This window comes from Eumetopias jubatus, unplaced genomic scaffold (assembly GCF_037043125.1).
Source record: "Eumetopias jubatus isolate StellerSeaLion01/CBP00866 unplaced genomic scaffold, mEumJub1_p1.0 scaffold_8, whole genome shotgun sequence".
In the NCBI taxonomy this organism is placed as follows: domain Eukaryota; kingdom Metazoa; phylum Chordata; class Mammalia; order Carnivora; family Otariidae; genus Eumetopias; species Eumetopias jubatus.
This window is the reverse complement of record NW_028274814.1, coordinates 88071866-88085106: the sequence shown is the minus strand read 5'-3', so window position 1 is coordinate 88085106 and position 13241 is coordinate 88071866.

Below are 13241 nucleotides of genomic sequence, written 5' to 3'. Positions count from 1 at the left end.
TGGTTAAACCCAAATTGCCTGAGTTTCATGTCAGAAACAATCAAAGTTTCTATGTAGGAAGCACTAGAAAAGGGATACATTGAAGTTACATATGTATAATTTCATTATATCATTTATAAATATCAGTTTCCTCTTATTTTTGTCACAATTTTCATCTATTAATAAATACCTCATCCGATTTATTTTTCCATTAAATTATAAATTAACTGAGGTAAAATAATATGTCCCTACATTTCAACATAGTTATTTCATTCTTATTTAAAACAACCAATGAACTAATTTTCAAATACTGCCTAATGATGATTACAATGATGATAATGGTGATAATCATTCAGGAAGCAATACAAAATATAATAAAAGAAAAAGCATTTTAAACAGGATGTGAGCATAAATAGATTTGGCATTTACGTTTCTTGGGTAGAAGCATATATACTTAGTTTTCCAAAAAGTTATAATGCATTACAAATAAACACAGACAAATATATTCTGTGATCCTTATATGCATAAATAACCTTTTTTTCATTTTTTCATAGCATATGTAAATATATTTTTATATAAAAAAACATATTCATGACTTCCTCCATATTCTTTCATAGGTATGTGAAAGCGTTATTTTCCTAGTCAGAATTTAGTCCAATCACAATTATCTGCCTGAACAGAAGCACAGATAACCCCTAAACAAAAGAAATATAAAAGCCACATACATTGACTTTTCAATGTGTTATGAATTGTGTTTACAACATTTATAGCTTGCTATTAATGCTATATTTAAGGGGGTGTTAAAAAATCGTTTTATACTCCTGAAGTGCACACTAAATGATAGAGAGGAAATAAGAAAAAGAAACTGGCTTGTGGTGACAGAAGCCTTCCTGACATTAAACGTATGGCATAAATCATGTCCTTATAAGATAATCAATGAGAAAAACTGGCTGATTATTCTACTGCAGTTTAGTAATTAAGTAATTAAGACAGGTGCTTGGAGCCCAGTATTTGATCCCTACTTTATTTATAAAATGCTTGATTTTGGAATATTCTACAAAAAGAGTTATACCATTATAGTACCTTTCTCACTTATCACAAGGGAGTGTAAGCATGGTGGAAAGTGCTAATTTTTTCAATGTCATTTTGAAACCAACTCTTTACCCCATGAAATTCCCTTTTTTTTTTTTATGACAACTGATTTCATTCAGGCATAAAATCAACAAGATCTTCTTTCAATAAATTCATTTTAATGCCTGAATGAATGAGCCTTACTATATCCTCAATACTCTGGTAATTTGCATTTACAAGAGGAAATAAAGTAATGTGTACATTTTATATTTAGTAGAATTTTAATCATAGAACAAAAGCAAGGTGAAGAATTTTGCCCTGTGGGTAATGTTCAGAGTATGGTGTGGGTAGGTTTTCCTTACATTATCTTTTTGTTGTTGTTTCAAGCTTTTATTTAAATTATAGTTAGTTAACATATAGTGTATTATTAGTTTTAGGTGTAGAATTTAGTGATTCATCACTTACATACAATACCCTGTGCTCATCACAAGTGCGCTCCTTAATGCCTATCCCCAATCACCCCATCCCCCCATCCACTTCCCCTCTAACAACCCTCAGTTTTTTCTCTATAGCTAAGAGTCTGTTGTATGGTTCTCTTAAATTTGCTATTATATGAAGGCAACTACTCTATCTGCACATAAAGCAAGAGTTGAAATCACCATATTTCATTTCTCTGTTTCACTAACTAAAATTATAATGTACTATGTTATCTCTTTTTTCCTTTCTACTCCCCCTTTTTTAAAATTTCCCACACTTCAAATCTTGTTTATGAGATCAAAACTGTGTCATTATATAGCTTTAATACTTAGTTAGGGTCTAGTATGAATTCCAGCCCTACACAATTTGAAGTACTTGAAAGAATGCCAGTTGCATGACTCCATGATAAAGCAAAATCACTGTAAGAAAAGTAAACCTAGGGTTTTACTTCATCCACAAGGTTTTTGAAATTTTTATCGATTTGTTTCTGAACAAGGCTAATAAGACTGCATTTTTTACCTGGCAGTACGTTAGCATCACAGATAAGGAAGAGGCCTATCCATTTTTAACTTTTCTAATAAATTCACCTTGGACTTGAATACATTAAACAACCCACTACTAAAGTTACATCACTGTACATGTAATAAAATGCTACTAAGAGAGGAAGAATATATGCAGTTGATGTGTGAAGCATTATGGAACAGAGATAAAAAACTATCAGGTATTTTTAAAAACTATAGAATCTACCCGTTTTCATTTAAATGCCAAGAAAGGAAGGAAACACACACAAACATTCACACATAGGTAAACATTTTTGTAGAGGTGTCTCCCACAAAGTTGAAGTTCTCTTATTCTAATAAAGTCCATAAAATGTCATCCTACCTTAGCATTGAAGAAGGGCTATCACTAATAGAAGGTGAAAGTGATTTCTTGAGATCACCTTCCCATGTGCATAAAGACTTCAGATTGGTATTCAATTCTATCTTTGTCAACCATGCTTCTAGGTGACTTGTACTCTGAGTGTTTTCTTGGCTTAAGCAGAAAAATGGAAATTTTGAAAAAAAAAAAGCTTAGAGCAATGATTTCTAGTAGCTGGGATTTAACAAAAGTAAAACATTCTAAATCCCTTATTTTATAGAAAATGAAATAAAACAGATAGAAAAGTGATTTTTTCCAAATTTGGACATAGATGTTTCCTATCAGAACTTGAAAGAGAGCCAGTTCTCTGTGTGCTGCTGAAGTCTCCAAATCTACACTGTGATTAAAACTAAAAAATGAGAGAGGTATGTAGAATCAGGGATTTGGCAACTGACAAATGGCCTTCCAGGCACTATAGTGAGCACCACTATTAAATAGAATAAGGTTACACCCTCACTTTAAGTTCCAGACTTCCTCGAAGTGATAAAGTGACAAAGGAAGTTCCAAACCTTCTTTAAGTGATAGCACCAAGAAGTAGAAGGTATTGACTAGATCCAAAATTTAAACATTGATAGTATGAAACAGAATATTTCTTTGTACTTTCTCTTTTAAAATGTTTTATTTCCTAGACACCATTTTGCCCTTTCTTTCATTTTCTTTATATATTCTGCTCTTGACGTTTACTGGAAAACAAGAAATGTCACTTTGTTCAAGGAATTCAGTTTAGTCGGGAGCAAAATAATAAACAGATAAATAAAAATTCAAAGCAATTAAAAAATATCCAAAGCAATAAAGAGCTCTTAGTGGAGTAAAAAAACTTTCTGTTAGACTACAAGACAAAAGGAACTCTGCTCTTAAGGGAATTAAGAAGTCCTCACAGAGGAAGTGATTTGTGAGTTGGGACTTGACCGTTGAATAGAATTTTGCCAGAGATGGAGAGCAAAGTGAGCCGTGAGAGCTATGCTGTTACTGGAGCTCAATGCTAGAACTGAATGAACCCAACTGGCATGCTAGGTGGCTATTTGTTCACTGGGGCTTTTGCTATCATTAAATCATAAAGCACATTAAATCATAAGTCAACATGTAACTTCCAAAGATCTCAATGCATATTCCCTGTCCTTCAAGAATGGTTAAGTAGCAAGGAAAGATCCTTGAAGTAGAACAGAGGAAACTATATTCTCTTTTATGCATGATGAGGCATGTTTCTTTCTTTGATGGGTAGAACTTACCTCAGCAATAGAGGTCCCAAGAGGAAATGACTTTCATTCTCCACACTGACAAAGAACCTGTCTTTATTGCCCTCTGCATCACTTAGCACACTGTGGATGTTTAATTAATGAAGCCTCTCTTACTATAGTGAGTAATGTTGAATTCTAACATCCAGGCTTATGTTTCACTGGTCCTACAATGGAAATTTAGAGCTTCTTCTCAAGTGCAGAGTCAAATGACAAGTTGGTAATTCTCTTCCTTCAAATGCAGGGTCAATAACACTTAACAAAAGGTTCTTTCTTTTAAATCATCTTGTTCAGTGGCTCCTAACCTGGTGTTTCTCATAGCTATAAATTAAAATCTGATTCATTTATACTAGACTGACTACAATTGATGGGTAATTGTGGATTTTAAGAATATTAAATATAAGGCTCTTAATATGTTTGTCACAAGAACATTCATGATCTGGCATTTAATCTTAGTCAACACTGGAACATATTCTACATTTAATAGACTTCCAAAGTTTTATCCTTGAAAGAAAACATAAAAGTGATTAACATCTTTACAAGAATGTCTAGTATTAAATGAGGTTGGTTCTACCCTAATATTGAGCCATATTAGTGTTCAGAGTTTTAAATGAGAATCAATGAAATAAATTTATTCTATACTAGAGTATTTTTCTTACACTGTTGGTGTAAGTTTATAAGAGGTGAATCCTAAGTAGCAAGTCATGGCAATCCTGGACTACAAAAAGGCCCATAGGTTCCCATAAAGATTTGAAAAATTCACATATCTCACCTAGAATTAGATTACATTAAATTTTTGTGACCGGTAAAAACACCTTATGAGGCAGTTATAATTAATAACAGTACAAACATAGTAAAACATGTATAAATACATACAGATATATACCAATTAACAAACACAAATTTCTTTAAATTAATTTTTTTTTAAAGATTTTATTTATTTATTTGAGAGAGAGAGAGAATGAGAGATAGCACGAGAGGGAAGAGGGTCAGAGGGAGAAGCAGACTCCCCGCTGAGCAGGGAGCCCGATGCGGGACTCGATCCCGGGACTCCAGGATCATGACCTGAGCCGAAGGCAGTCGCTTAACCAACTGAGCCACCCAGGCACCCAACAAACACAAATTTCTTTTTAGAAAAGGCATGCATTATTAACTAATTATAAAGCATTTAAAATATAAACATGTTTCATTGTTGAATTGCAATTGTGGGATATATTTTCTCAGAAAGAAAAAAGAGAATAAAAAATCAATAACAACAAAGAAAACAAAAATAGAAATTTCCAAGTAATATTGATACTGACCCAACATTTAATATTTTCTTAGCAATATGTAGGCTAATTATAATAATTGAACACAATGAAGCCCAGGTGTTAATTACACTTGGATAGTTTTTCAGATATTGTGACTGCATATAAGAGTCTCCAGGAGAAATGTAGTCTTACTTTTAAACCTTAATCTGATCAATTCACTTAGAATTTCATGTTCTTCTGCCATTCCTTGTATAATGTCAACACTACCGTTTCCCTGAATTTCCTGCCTAAAAGAAGTATGGTTATGGGATGTTTATTCAGTAGAGTTTTAAAACATTTTTTTATTTAAAAATGATTGTAGATTGGGGTCCCTGGGTGGCTCAGTTGGTTAAGCATCTGCCTTCAGCTCAGGTCATGATTACAGGGTCCTGGGATGGCGTTCTGAGTCTGGCTCCCTGCTCAGCAGGGGAGTCTGCTTCTTCCTCTCCCTTGGCACTTCCCCCTGCTCCCGCTCTCTCTCTCTCACTCACTCTCTCTCTCAAAAAAAATTTTTTTAAATGATTGTAGATTTATAGAAAATCTGCAAATACAGTACAGAAAATCCCATCTACCCTTCACCTAACTTACCCTAAGGTTAGCAACTTACATAACTATAGTACAATGATAAAAATTAAGAAATCAACATTGCTATAATACTGTTAACTAAACTACAGACTCTCTTCAGATTTCACCAGTTTTCAATAATAATTTTTTTCAACTCGAGGATTTAATTCAGGATCTCACATTGCAATTAAATATTCATGTCCTTAAATAGCTAAATGTAATGGCTGAATCACATTGTAGGTATATGTTTCACTCTTTAAGAAATGAAAAGAATGTTTTCCAAAGTGACTGTGCAATGTACATTCCCAACAATAATATGCAAGTATTCCATTTCTTCCACATCTTTGCCAACATTTGGTATAGCCAGCCTTCTTAATTTTAGTGATTCTAATTTGTGTCTAGAGGTATCTCACTGTGTTTTAAATTTGTATTTCTCTAATGCCTAATGATGTTAATCATCTTTTCATGTGCTTATTTGTTATACTTATATCTTCTTTGGCCATCAAGTGTCTGGTCACTCTAATTTCTGATTGTTCATTGTTGGTATATATCAGTATGCATTCCTGTCTGAAGCAATCATAATTTAAGAAAATGATATATGAAACAATAGATTTCAAGACACTGTATATTAGGTGACAAAGGATCATGATCTCTGAAAGATGAGAAAGAAACAAATAGCAGGCACTAAGATTGCCCCAGCTTACTCCCTTAACAGAGTCTCTCTTCTGCTGCAAATAGGAGGGGACTCCTTGAGTTGAGGAAATAGAGCTAAGAGTTTGGAGAATACAGGCTAGAGTTTCCAAGCTGGAGTATGGAAGGGGAGAGAGATACACAAAGGGAGGTGTCAGAAATCTGCAGAGGGTGTTTCTGGAGCATTCACCAGAGTGCTAGAAGAACGTGCATGTGAGGAAACTGTTATGAATAGAGAAGAAACGTGTTTGAAGGCATTATAAAACTTCTAATCATTCACATCAGCCAAGCTGGAAAAAAAAATACAATTCATGGGCATTATTTGCCTTATTTGATTTTAACTGTACTTTCTTTATGATTTGATTTTGTTTCCCTGATTTTTTGGGGGCTGGGGGGAATTGGCTGTTCTAAGATTTAGATTATACATCTTTAATTATTCAGTCTTTTCAAATAATCTTGCCTTACTTTACATGTAATATAAGGTCCTTAAAACAGTATATTCCCAACTTCCTCCTTCTCATCATTTGTATAACTGTTGTCATACTTGTCACTTTTACATATATGATAAACACACAACACATTATTTTTTAATTTTTTAAAATTTTTAAAATTTTAAAAATTTTTTTATTTTATTATTTTTTTTGGAACATTTCATTTTTTTAACATATAATGTATAATTTGTTTCAGGGCTACAGGTCTGTGATTCATCAGTCTTACACAATTCACAGCACTCACCATAACACATACCCTCCCCAATGTCCATCACCCAGCCACCCCATCCCCCCCACCCCCCTCCACTCCAGCAACCCTCAGTTTGTTTCCTGAGATTAAGAGTCTCTTATGGTTTGTCTCCCTCTCTGGTTTTGTCTTGTTTCATTTTTCCCTCCCTTTCCCTATGATCCTCTGTCTTGTTTCTCAAATTCCTCATATCAGTGAGATCATATGATACTTGTCTTTCTCTGATTGACTTATTTTGCTTAGCATAATACCCTCTAGTTCCATCCATGTCGTTGCAAATGGCAAGATTTCATTTTTTGATGGATGCATAATATTCCATTGTGTGTATATATATATGTATATATATATACACAAACATATATATATGTATATATATTCCACATCTTCTTTATCCATTCATCTGTTGATGGACATCTAGGCTCTTTCCAGAGTTTAGCTATTGTGGACATTGCTGCTATAAACATTGGGGTGCGGGTGTCCCTTTGGATCCCTACATTTGTATCTTTGCGGTAAATACCCATTAGAGCAATTGCTGGATCGTATGGTAGCTCTATTTTCAACTGTTTGAGGAACCTCCATACTGTTTTCCAGAGTGCCTGCGCCAGCTTGCACTCCCACCAACAGTGTAAGAAGGTTCCCCTTTCTCCGCATCCCCGCCAACATCTGTCGTTTCCTGACTTGTTAATTTTAGCCATTCTAACTGGTGTGAGGTGGTATCTCTTTGTGGTTTTGATTTGTATTTCCCTGATTCTGAGTGATATTGAGCACTTTTTCATGACAACACATTATTAATTTTTTTCAGAGACTGTTAATTATTTTTCTGATCAAAAAGTTGGTAAAAAAGAATTTTGTTTTACATTCATGTATTCCATTTCCAGTGTTCCTTATTTCTTTGTGTAGATTGAAGATTCAGTTTGATACCATATGTCTTCTTCCTAAAGAACTTCCTGTAATTTATTCCTGCAGTTTTTGTCTGAAAAAATTGTTTTTTTATTTTATTTTTTTAAAGATTTTATTTTTATTTATTTATTTGACAGAGAGAAAGAGCACAAGCAGAGGGAACGGGAGAGGGAGAAGCAGACTCCCCACGGAGCAGGGAGCCCTACGTGGGGCTCAATCCCAGGACCCTGAGATCATGACCTGAGCTGAAGGCAGACGCCTAACCGACTGTGCCACCCAGGTGTCCCTGAAAAAATTTAAGTGTTTATTTCATCCTTGTTTTTGAAAAATATTATTTCTGGTCATAAAATCCTGAGTTGATTTCTTTTCTTTTGGTGCTTTAAAGACAATATCCCAGTTTTCTAACTTGCATGATTTCTGAACTCAGAACATTTTCACACACTCCTGGTATTTGAAGTTTTTTCCCTACTCTTCCCTTCTAACTTCAGTGAGTTTGTTGACCCTTCCCTCCCAAATGAAGTTTTGTTCCAGAGAGGAAATAAGAGAGAAGGGTCCCAGCAATTGTTTAGAAGTGTTTGCTCCTCTACAGCTGTTCGTTTTCTTCCCTTCCTCTAATTCTATACCTCAGCAGAGACTCGCTCTGTTTTCTCAATTTTTTTCCAGTGAGGACTGTGGAGAAAAAGCCTGTAAGAAACTGCAGATGGTGGAGACTCCTCACTGTATTTGCTGCCCCAGAGGCTCTACTCTTGCATTTGACCATCCTTCACCAATATGTCAAAATCCTAGCTGAACTCACATTGTTGGTGTCTGACTGCATCCTGTTTAGATATGTCAGCTAGCACTCTGAAGCGTTCAAGGTAAGTTGTGAACTTGCTTTTTACCAGGTTTTTTCCATTGAATGGTTGGGGGTGATGCATGGTGAATCCAGCAGATTGTTTTTAGTCTCACAAAGATCCTTATGTCCCTAGGTCTGTCAGGAGCATAAGTCTTTCTGAAACAGGAACCAACATCTTTCCACTTTCATGAATATTCAAGGCATTAATGCACCAAAGAGAATGAGTCTTAAAGGGGTCATGGTGACGGCCAGTTCAAGCATGTCTCAATAAGGCCTGTGTTGATAGATGACTCAATGATCAGACTTCCCATCACCACACCCTGTGCTCTCAGTCTCTCAATAAATTAACACTGAAAAATGTCCAATTTAGAAGATGAAATTAAATTTTGCAGCCTAGAAAAAATTGAATTTTATTTATTTATTTAGTTATTTATTTAGTTATTTATTTTTAAAGATTTTATTTATTTATTTGACAGAGACATAGCGAGAGAGGGAACACAAGCAGGAGGAGTGGGAGAGGGAGAAGCAGGCTTCCCGTGGAGCAGGGAGCCCATGCGGGGATCAATCCCAGGACCCTGGGATCATGACCTGAGGCGAAGGCAGACACTTAATGACTGAGTCACCCAGGCGCCCTTGAATTTTATTTAAAAGAAAAATTTATTTAAGAGAAAGAAAGAATGAGATAGAGAGGAGAGAGAGAGGGAGATTGAGAAAGAGAGAGAGAGAAATTTAATAAATATCCAATTAAGAAATATGAAAAATCTTTCTTACTGTACAAGTAAGGTCTCTCCCTTGGAAAGAATGATGATGCCCAGATACTAAACATGAGGTACAAAATCAACTCCTAGGGGAATTCAAACTGAATCTTAGAATGCTGTACTAGAGTTTCTTAAATTCTTCCCCTCAGTGATCAGGATTTTGGGGGTAATGTTGCAGAACACACTCTCTAGAGGAAGAAAATATTTGTAACTGTGGGAAAAATAGGTACACAAAGATGAAAAAGTTAACAGAGCGTCCCAATATTTACCATATTTTGCCATTTACTTCACTAATGGTGATCAGATAGTATAAAATATGGAAGTAATTTTCAACATACTTCTTGAATCATAGGGTTATAAAATTTTAATTTACCTATTGATATCAAAATATAGTATCCAGTATTGAAATATTGTAGAGAAAATAACTTTCAACATTAATGTGCACAGTTGTGTTAAAGAGTAAATTTCTTAAGGGGACAAATGTGTTTGGAGTGTCCTATATCCATTTTTTTTTCTTAATTTCCAGTAGAAATTGGCAACTCTTTGCTCCTACAGTGATATGTATTTGTTGAAAAAGGAAAGAATGAATACATGAGTGAATGACTGACATGGAGTGAGATAGGTCAACAGATAGCTACGAATGTTATTATTCATTTGCTTGCTTTATTTTCCCTTTGCAGCATACCTTTAGAAAGACTATATTAGTCAGCTTATGCTGTGGCTAGAAAATAACCCCCAAATCAACAATAAAAAATTGTTGTTTTTCAACAATAAAAAATAATTTCACACTCGGAGTTCTGTAGGTCAGTTCTGTTCTGTCCTGCTCTGCTCGGCTCTACTGTGTTCAGCTCTGATCCTATGTTTGTCCTACTCCGTGACCCAGGAATAGCTTTGAACTGGAGCAAGCTGTTCTCATGGAAGAAAAGAGGAGACAGAAGACTAACTGAATTGTGTGAGTGCACTTAAATCTCCTATTCATAAATGATATACCTCATATAGGCTCCCATTCTCTTGGTCAAAGGAAGTCACCTGGCTAAGCCAGAAAAGGGGCAAGAGACTATACTGTACTTACAAGGACACCTGGCCAGAATGAAAATATATGATGCTCCTACAGGAAAGAGTGGATTATTGAGGACAGTAATACAAAGATCTTGGTGCATTTTTATGTTATCTGTACCTAAAGATTCTCTAGGGTCAATTTATATGAGTGTCATAATCCTCTGTCATGATAGACGTAAACACCAGAATATTATTTTCCAAAAATTTTTAGAACCAACCTAACTTTATGTGAACAAATATTTGCCAGATTTACATACTGTTTGAGTTTTGAGGATGCATTTTAAAAACATATTTGTCTACTAAATAAGAATGTTCCTTTCAGGTATTTCCAAAATTCATGGGATATAAATATTTATCATAATTTATCCAGTTGACATATTCAATTGAAGCTCAAAAGCACAAAGTTTTAGAAATATAAATATAAACCTGTAAAAACTTCTTTAAAATAAAAGAAAAAGAGAGCATTACCAAAATGTATGAAAATGTTTTAAAAATAACAAGTTTTACTGTTAAAATAAGAGCAAAATAAGTCAATCAGAGAAAAACATGTATCATATGATCTCACTGATATGAGGAATTCTTAATCTCAGGATTAAGGGGTTTGGGGTGATGGGTTAGCCTGGTGATGGGTATTAAAGAGGGCACATACTGAATGGAGCACTGGGTGTTATAGGCAAACAATGAATCATGGAACACTACATCAAAAACTAATGATATAATGTTGGTGATTAATGTAACATAAAATAAAAAAATAAATGGAAAAAAGTAGGAAAAAAAACACATTTCAGGAGCGTATACCTTAGAGACAGAAGTCTTATTTATTTATTTATTTATTTATTTATTTATTTATTTATTTATCTATCTATCTATCTATCTAGTAAGTTCCACGCCCCATGTGGGGCTTGAACTCATGACCCTGAGATCAAGACCTGAGCTGAAATCAAGAGTCGATCCTTAACAGACTTAGCCACCCTGGCACACCAGAAGTCAAACATTTTTAAATATGACTCCTTCTCCAACTGTTCCTAGGATACTCAATCAAGTGCATGTTTCTTCGACGTAACTTGTAAAATTTAAAGTATGAAATACAAAAGATAATTTATATTAGATTGGTTAAGAGAAAAGTAAGAATTCTTTCTACACACTCTTGAAAAGTGAGAGAAATACAATAGTTAAACAACCTTATATGACAGTATAAAATTAATTTTTAAATGAGCATGGCAGGTTTTGAAATTGATTGTGGAGATGGACACAATTCTGTGACTAAATGGAGAGTCACAGAAAATCTTTTTTTTTAAAGATTCCTTTATTTATTTGAGAGTGAGAGAGAGTGAGTGGGGGGAGAGACTGAGGGAGAAAGAGAGAGAGAATCTTAAGCAAACTCTCTGCTGAGTATGTAGCCCAATGCGGGGCTTGATCTCTAGACCCTGAGATCCTGACCGGAGAGGAAATAAAGAGTTGGCTGCTTATCTGACTGAGCCACCCAGGTGTCCTGAGTCACAGAAAATCTTAAGGAGAAACTTTTCCAGTTACATTAATGGAAACATCCAATCTTCTTTAATCAATGATGGTTTAAATTCTTTATAATAGTGTGAGAACCATGCAAAATTATTTTTAAGATAAAGACAATTTCTAATTAAATAATCCCAATATTTCTATTTAATAAAAATTATTCATGTCAAGTTATATCAGACTATCTGTAGAGTTTATTAGAATAATTGGACAGAGCAGATTAAATACTAACAACTTTTTTTGTCTCACATAAAAATATTTTTTATTTTGAATATAACCTGTTTAACTGGAGGCATAATTATTTAAAATGATCTGCTGCTTCTTAGGGAAGTGGACCCTGATAAACGATAACTATAAGAGCCATGTTTTATAAATTGTGGTATATATGATTTTTTTTTAAGAACTGGAGTAGAATAATATGTTTTATGCAAAGGGTGTGGGAAAGCTGGGCAGAAACAGGAGGGACCTAGGACTTAGCAGGGAAAACAAGACTGGGAAGCAAAGACTGATCTAGGGCAAAACTGATACCAAACCCCTACCACCACTCCTAGTCAAAAGTTAGATTTGGGAGAAGAGCTGTGTTAAAGGGGCATTTATGAAGTTGTTTGCTCTGAGATATATTATGTTAAACCCTCTTCTGTCTCTTTCATTACCAATGTAAGTAAATGCATCATACACACTAGTGCTTATGGTATTAATACTGTTTCGATGTGCTGAAAGGACGCTGACTTGATTACTACATAATAGTTGGTTTTGGATGGTAGCAGAGTGAACATGTGAAGAAGTCAGATATCTGCTGGATGCAAATTCTAGTATCTGTCTATCTAGAAATTATGTGTGTTTTTTCATATAAAAATAAGCACACACAATACCTAGATGAAAATAACTCATGTTCATATGGTACTTGAGAGTTGCAAAGTATTTTCATGTATTTAGTTCTCACAGTAGCCCTTGGAGTAAATATTTATATATTACCTGATTTCACAAGAGTGTCATTATGTGTTATATCCAGGACTGGAACCCGGGTCTCCAAAAAAACAAATTCTTACAAATCTCTTAAAATAAAGAGCAGTGTTTGAAAAATACATAAGCATTGATCACTGTATAAATATTTGCAGTGGAGAACATTATACTCAGGCATCTGTCATTCTGACCTTTAAAGAGGTACTAGAAACGTCATGTCTAACCTAAATAGCATACCCAATACATGCTGAGT